A 7,500-nucleotide genomic window follows, 5' to 3' on the forward strand; every position below is an offset into this window, starting at 1 on the left:
AGATTACTACTTGTATATGGTCTAACTCAGGAAGGGAAATAGACTAATTTCCAACAAAAACCTCATGCTACTGGTAAATTTAAGGACTCTGTGCATTGCCTGAAGATTACTACTTGTATATGGTCTAACTCAGGAAGGGAAATAGACTAATTTCCAACAAAAACCTCATGCTACTGGTATATTTAAGGACTCTGTGCATTGCCTGATATGACACTTCAGAGTCAATTTACACCTATTTCTAAGCAAGATAGAAAAAAAAACTGACAATTTTTCTTGATCCTGGGGATGTACCCGAGCTAAAGAGCATGTTTTTCGGACACTTTTATGCTTTTTTCCTTAAAGCCACCACCTGGCAATGTTATAGCATTGGACTCTGTGCATTTCCTGAAGAAAATATCTTGTGTATGGTCTAACAAAGTAAGGGACATAGACTAATTCACTCATAAAACTCCATGCTTCTGGTATATTTAGGGACTTTGTGCAAATTCTGACTTGAAAACTCCACATGATGTTGGTATAATAACTTTACCTCATGCCCAGATGAGTGCACCTTCATCGGACACTTCAACTAGGCTGAGGTGTCTGGAGGGTCCACCCAGTGGCACGTACATATGGTATAACAGAAAAAAAACGATGGAGTACCGGTGACATCTTGTGGACTTTAAGAGTCAATGCGCCTTCCAAATAAGATTAAACTGTGCACTTTTTTTCTAACAGCATTTAACCATGGTATAATTTAAACTAAACTCTCCTCTTTTATTCTAAGTTCATTTGGCCATGGTATATTTTATTTAAAATGGCCTTTTTTACTCAAAGTGTCTTTTCTACTGGTATATTTAATTTAAAAAGGCCTCTATTTTATTCTAAGTGTCTATGCCTCTGGTATATTTTATTTAAAAAGGCCTCTATTTTATTCTAAGTGTCTATGCCTCTGGTATATTTAATTTAAAAAGGTCTCTATTTTATTCTAAGTGTCTATGCTACTGGTTATTTTATTTAAAAAGGCCTCTATTTTATTCTAAGTGTCTATGCCTCTGGTATATTTAATTTAAAAAGGCCTCTATTTTATTCTAAGTGTCTATGCCTCTGGTATATTTAATTTAAAAAGGCCTCTATTTTATTCTAAGTGTCTATGCTACTGGTATATTTTATTTAAAACGGCCTCTATTTTAGTCTAAGTGTCTATGCCTCTGGTATATTTAATTTAAAAAGGCCTCTATTTTATTCTAAGTGTCTATGCCTCTGGTATATTTTATTTAAAAAGGTCTCTATTTTATTCTAAGTGTCTATGCTACTGGTATATTTTATTTAAAACGGCCTCTATTTTAGTCTAAGTGTCTATGCCTCTGGTATATTTAATTTAAAAAGGCCTCTATTTTATTCTAAGTGTCTATGCCTCTGGTATATTTAATTTAAAAAGGTCTCTATTTTATTCTAAGTGTCTATGCTACTGGTATATTTTATTAAAACGGCCTCTATTTTAGTCTAAGTGTCTATGCCTCTGGTATATTTAATTTAAAAAGGCCTCTATTTTATTCTAAGTGTCTATGCCTCTGGTATATTTAATTTAAAAAGGCCTCTATTTTATTCTAAGTGTCTATGCTACTGGTATATTTTATTTAAAACGGCCTCTTTTTTATTCTAAGTGTCTATGCTGCTGGTATATTCTTGGACTTTGAAAATCTTAACAGCGCCTAACCCTTAAATAGGGATGGTCGGAATACGGAACACGCAATACGCAATGTGCAATCCCAGCGCGACCTACTGCTTAGGGATGGCTGCATACGGAACACGCAATGCGCAATACGCAATGAGCAATCCCAGCGCGACCTACTGCTTAGGGATGGCTGCAATACGGAACACGCAATACGCAATGAGCAATCCCAGCGCGACCTACTGCTTAGGGATGGCTGCAATACGGAACACGCAATGCGCAATGTGGAATGTGCCTTTCCCGCCCTCTTGATTAGGGACCAGGTGTGTTCTATTAAGGAAGCTTAATAACTTTACCTCATGCCCAGATGAGTGCACCTTCATTGGACACTCCAAGTGGACAGATGTGTCTGGAGGAGCCACCCAGTGGCAAATGCGTATGGTATAACAGAAAAATGGACTTAGTGCATTTTCTGATCAGACACTTCAGACTGGATTTACACCTATTTCTAAGCAAGGAGAAAAAAACTGACAATTTTTCTTGATCCTGGGGATGTACCTGAGCTAAAGAGCATGTTTTTTGGACACTTTTATGCTTTTTTCACTAAAAGCCACCACCTGCTGCTGGTATATTTAAGGACTCTGTGCATTGCCTGAAGATTACTACTTGTATATGGTCTAACTCAGGAAGGGAAATAGACTAATTTCCAACAAAAACCTCATGCTACTGGTAAATTTAAGGACTCTGTGCATTGCCTGAAGATTACTACTTGTATATGGTCTAACTCAGGAAGGGAAATAGACTAATTTCCAACAAAAACCTCATGCTACTGGTATATTTAAGGACTCTGTGCATTGCCTGATATGACACTTCAGAGTCAATTTACACCTATTTCTAAGCAAGATAGAAAAAAAAACTGACAATTTTTCTTGATCCTGGGGATGTACCCGAGCTAAAGAGCATGTTTTTCGGACACTTTTATGCTTTTTTCCCTTAAAGCCACCACCTGGCAATGTTATAGCATTGGACTCTGTGCATTTCCTGAAGAAAATATCTTGTGTATGGTCTAACAAAGTAAGGGACATAGACTAATTCACTCATAAAACTCCATGCTTCTGGTATATTTAGGGACTTTGTGCAAATTCTGACTTGAAAACCTCCACATGATGTTGGTATAATAACTTTACCTCATGCCCAGATGAGTGCACCTTCATCGGACACTTCAACTAGGCTGAGGTGTCTGGAGGGTCCACCCAGTGGCACGTACATATGGTATAACAGAAAAAAAAACGATGGAGTACCGGTGACATCTTGTGGACTTTAAGAGTCAATGCGCCTTCCAAATAAGATTAAACTGTGCACTTTTTTTCTAACAGCATTTAACCATGGTATAATTTAAACTAAACTCTCCTCTTTTATTCTAAGTTCATTTGGCCATGGTATATTTTATTTAAAATGGCCTTTTTTACTCAAAGTGTCTTTTCTACTGGTATATTTAATTTAAAAAGGCCTCTATTTTATTCTAAGTGTCTATGCCTCTGGTATATTTTATTTAAAAAGGCCTCTATTTTATTCTAAGTGTCTATGCCTCTGGTATATTTAATTTAAAAAGGTCTCTATTTTATTCTAAGTGTCTATGCTACTGGTATATTTTATTTAAAAAGGCCTCTATTTTATTCTAAGTGTCTATGCCTCTGGTATATTTAATTTAAAAAGGCCTCTATTTTAGTCTAAGTGTCTATGCCTCTGGTATATTTTATTTAAAAAGGCCTCTATTTTATTCTAAGTGTCTATGCCTCTGGTATATTTAATTTAAAAAGGCCTCTATTTTTTTCTAAGTGTCTATGCCTCTGGTATATTTAATTTAAAAAGGCCTCTATTTTTTTTCTAAGTGTCTATGCCTCTGGTATATTTTATTTAAAACGGCCTCTATTTTTTTCTAAGTGTCTATGCCTCTGGTATATTTAATTTAAAAAGGCCTCTATTTTTTTCTAAGTGTCTATGCCTCTGGTATATTTAATTTAAAAAGGCAATACGGAACACGCAATGCGCAATGTGGAATGTGCCTTTCCCGCCCTCTTGATTAGGGACCAGGTGTGTTTCTATTAAGGAAGCTTAATTAGCATCACAGCGGCTTGAAGATGGCAGGCAGACAGACGGTAAGTACCGCATTTCGGGCATTTTAAAACTAAATTAATCATATAAATTATAACTAATTTTGTCTCTTTTTTTCACTATCTTTGGCAGAAATGTCCAATGTGTAAAGTTAAGTGCACTAGGCTGAAAAAAACACTTAAAAACGGTTCATGAAATCGATGACAAGGAGACCGGTTTGATAGCTAGGCTGGCTAGCAATCGTTGTTCAGTACGGCTAGATTGTGAAATCTGTGACAAGAAGTCTTTGGTGAGGTTGGACATGCACTTAAGCTCTACCCATAATGTACACGGTACCCAAAAAATGAAAATGGTAGCCCAGGCGAAGCGACTTTTTATGGGCAAATTGTTAGAGAAATACCGTAAGACCCAGAGTTCAAAAGACAGTGTAGCCTGTGAGACACCCGAGGAAACTGGTGACAGCCAAACTACATTTAACCCAGAGCCGGACACGTCTGAAGGGTCAAACTGTGATGGCCATGCCGTGGAAGAACCGGCATCCAGCCATTCTGAGTACGAGGCGGTGGGTTCACCATCAAGCTCAAGCGATTCTGAGGCCGAAGGCAACACACTTAGGAAGGGGAGGCATTTGATCTTACCCGAAGCTTTGGAAGGAACCAGGGTGGAAGTGGCCCTAGACGACTACCAGGCCTTTCACGTACGCTCTAATCCCACAGTGAAAGACTCAGAAAACGGCCAACAAAGAAGGACGCACGCCCTAAAATTCATTCTCCACATGGCCGAAGACACAAGCAAGCACGACTTCCATAGCCTTAAATTCATCCACAACCTGGAGAGACTAAGACAGTGGCCGTCTGCTCTGATCCAAAGCAAGTATAGCCACCCTACGGTACATATCATGCTTATAAACGCTATGTCTTTTATAAAGCACGCACGAGCCTTCCACCTGGACACACTGGGCCTTCAAACACACCAGATCAAACAGATACTCCTTCAAATCAAAAAGCTACTGAAGGATCACACTAGACATATGAGATGCCACCGGCAGGCAGTGAGAAGACTTAAATCAAGTATGTTGACATCCACATGCACATTCTGGAGAAATTACATCCATATGCATATGGTATAACCTTTGACTTATCCACTTACAGAACAACTAAAATCCACCCAGGATTTTGAGAGATTTATGAAGATAGCAGTAGTGGAAATACCCAGGCTCATAGGTGAGTGCCATAATACAGACATATCAAGCCCGCAACAGGTGCACATTTATAGGCATACATGTTTTAAACATGGTGGTTTTATCTTCCAGACCAGATGAGGGAGGAGGCCAGAGACGACACATATTGCCTCTTACAAGGGTATCTGACAGGGTATCTCGGGATGGTAACAGGCCATAGACCTGTGGTTCTTTACAATATGACCAAGGACCAAGTAGACAACGCAGACCAAGATGACAAAGGCCGTACAGTCGTCTGGGTAAGCCCACATAAGTCCACCTTACCCCCGCCACACACAGTAACATGAGAGGCATGGGTCTTTTGTAACATCCATATTTCCCCAGGTTGATCGACACAAAACGGACAGGAGATACGGCTCGGCATACCTCGCCCTGATGCCTGAAGAGGCTACATGGTTAAGAGCCATGGCTGACATCTCTTACTGCTATGGAGACAAAAAGTGCTTGTATGTCTTTCAGAGTCAAGGGAAAAAAATGACCAAAATTACCCACCTCTTTCAAAGGGCATGGAAACATGCAGGCATGGATGGACCTATCGGGTTTACCATAATCCGAACATCAGTCAGTAACCAAGTCAGACATCTCAGCACTGAGAACCGCATGTTAGTTTGTAAAAGCATGTGCCATACCATGGAGACTGCAGATCGGTTCTATGCATCTATACCTACCCTGAGTGATGCATTCAGGGTAAGAGAACTCAGAATGCAGGCATTGGATGAACCAATAAAAGGTTGAAAGAGTTATTCGTCTCTGTGTCTATTTAAAACATCCAGAAAATCATCATTCTGTATAAAATACATTGCCTAAAAAGGTGCACTAAGAGCCGGCCACACACAGTAGGATGAGAGCCCTGGATGATTTAATACATCCAGAAAATCATCATTCTGTATAAAATACATTGCCTAAAAAGGTGCACTAAGAGCCGGCCACACACAGTAGGATGAGAGCCCTGGATGATTTAATACATCCAGAAAATCATCATTCTGTATAAAATACATTGCCTAAAAAGGTGCACTAAGAGCCGGCCACACACAGTAGGATGAGAGCCCTGGATGATTTAATACATCCAGAAAATCATCATTCTGTATAAAATACATTGCCTAAAAAGGTGCACTAAGAGCCGGCCACACACAGTAGGATGAGAGCCCTGGATGATTTAATACATCCAGAAAATCATCATTCTGTATAAAATACATTGCCTAAAAAGGTGCACTAAGAGCCGGCCACACACAGTAGGATGAGAGCCCTGGATGATTTAATACATCCAGAAAATCATTATTCTGTATTAAATACATAGCCTAAGAATGTGCACTAAGAGCCGGCCACACACAGTAGGCTTATAGGCCTGAATTTAATTCCTCCAGAAACATATGGTATACAGCTTTAAGGAGGAAAATAATTACTACGGTGGAGTAATGCTGCCATCTTTTGGACTTTAAACGCCGGTGCGCCCTGCACATTTGAATGCAAAATGCTGGGTCTTTTTTTTCCTCCATAAATTAGTAAAATGTTTAAAATAGTTACCCCACCTTAGGCATACTCTGAGCCCGCCACACACACTAGGATGAGACACATGGATGATTTAATACATCCAGAAATTAGTAAAATGTTTAAAATAGTTACCCCACCTTAGGCATACTCTGAGCCCGCCACACACACTAGGATGAGACACATGGATGATTTAATACATCCAGAAATTAGTAAAATGTTTAAAATAGTTACCCCACCTTAGGCATACTCTGAGCCCGCCACACACACTAGGATGAGACACATGGATGATTTAATACATCCAGAAATTAGTAAAATGTTTTAAAATAGTTACCCCACCTTAGGCATACTCTGAGCCCGCCACACACACTAGGATGAGACACATGGATGATTTAATACATCCAGAAATTAGTAAAATGTTTAAAATAGTTACCCCACCTTAGGCATACTCTGAGCCCGCCACACACACTAGGATGAGACACATGGATGATTTAATACATCCAGAAATTAGTAAAATGTTTAAAATAGTTACCCCACCTTAGGCATACTCTGAGCCCGCCACACACACTAGGATGAGACACATGGATGATTTAATACATCCAGAAATTAGTAAAATGTTTAAAATAGTTACCCCACCTTAGGCATACTCTGAGCCCGCCACACACACTAGGATGAGACACATGGATGATTTAATACATCCAGAAATTAGTAAAATGTTTAAAATAGTTACCCCACCTTAGGCATACTCTGAGCCCGCCACACACACTAGGATGAGACACATGGATGATTTAATACATCCAGAAATTAGTAAAATGTTTAAAATAGTTACCCCACCTTAGGCATACTCTGAGCCCGCCACACACACTAGGATGAGACACATGGATGATTTAATACATCCAGAAATTAGTAAAATGTTTAAAATAGTTACCCCACCTTAGGCATACTCTGAGCCCGCCACACACACTAGAGTGATAGGCCTGGGTCTTTTAAAACATCCAGAAAA

The sequence above is a fragment of the Brachyhypopomus gauderio genome, unplaced genomic scaffold (genome assembly GCF_052324685.1).
Source record: "Brachyhypopomus gauderio isolate BG-103 unplaced genomic scaffold, BGAUD_0.2 sc486, whole genome shotgun sequence".
NCBI classification, from domain to species: Eukaryota; Metazoa; Chordata; class Actinopteri; order Gymnotiformes; family Hypopomidae; genus Brachyhypopomus; species Brachyhypopomus gauderio.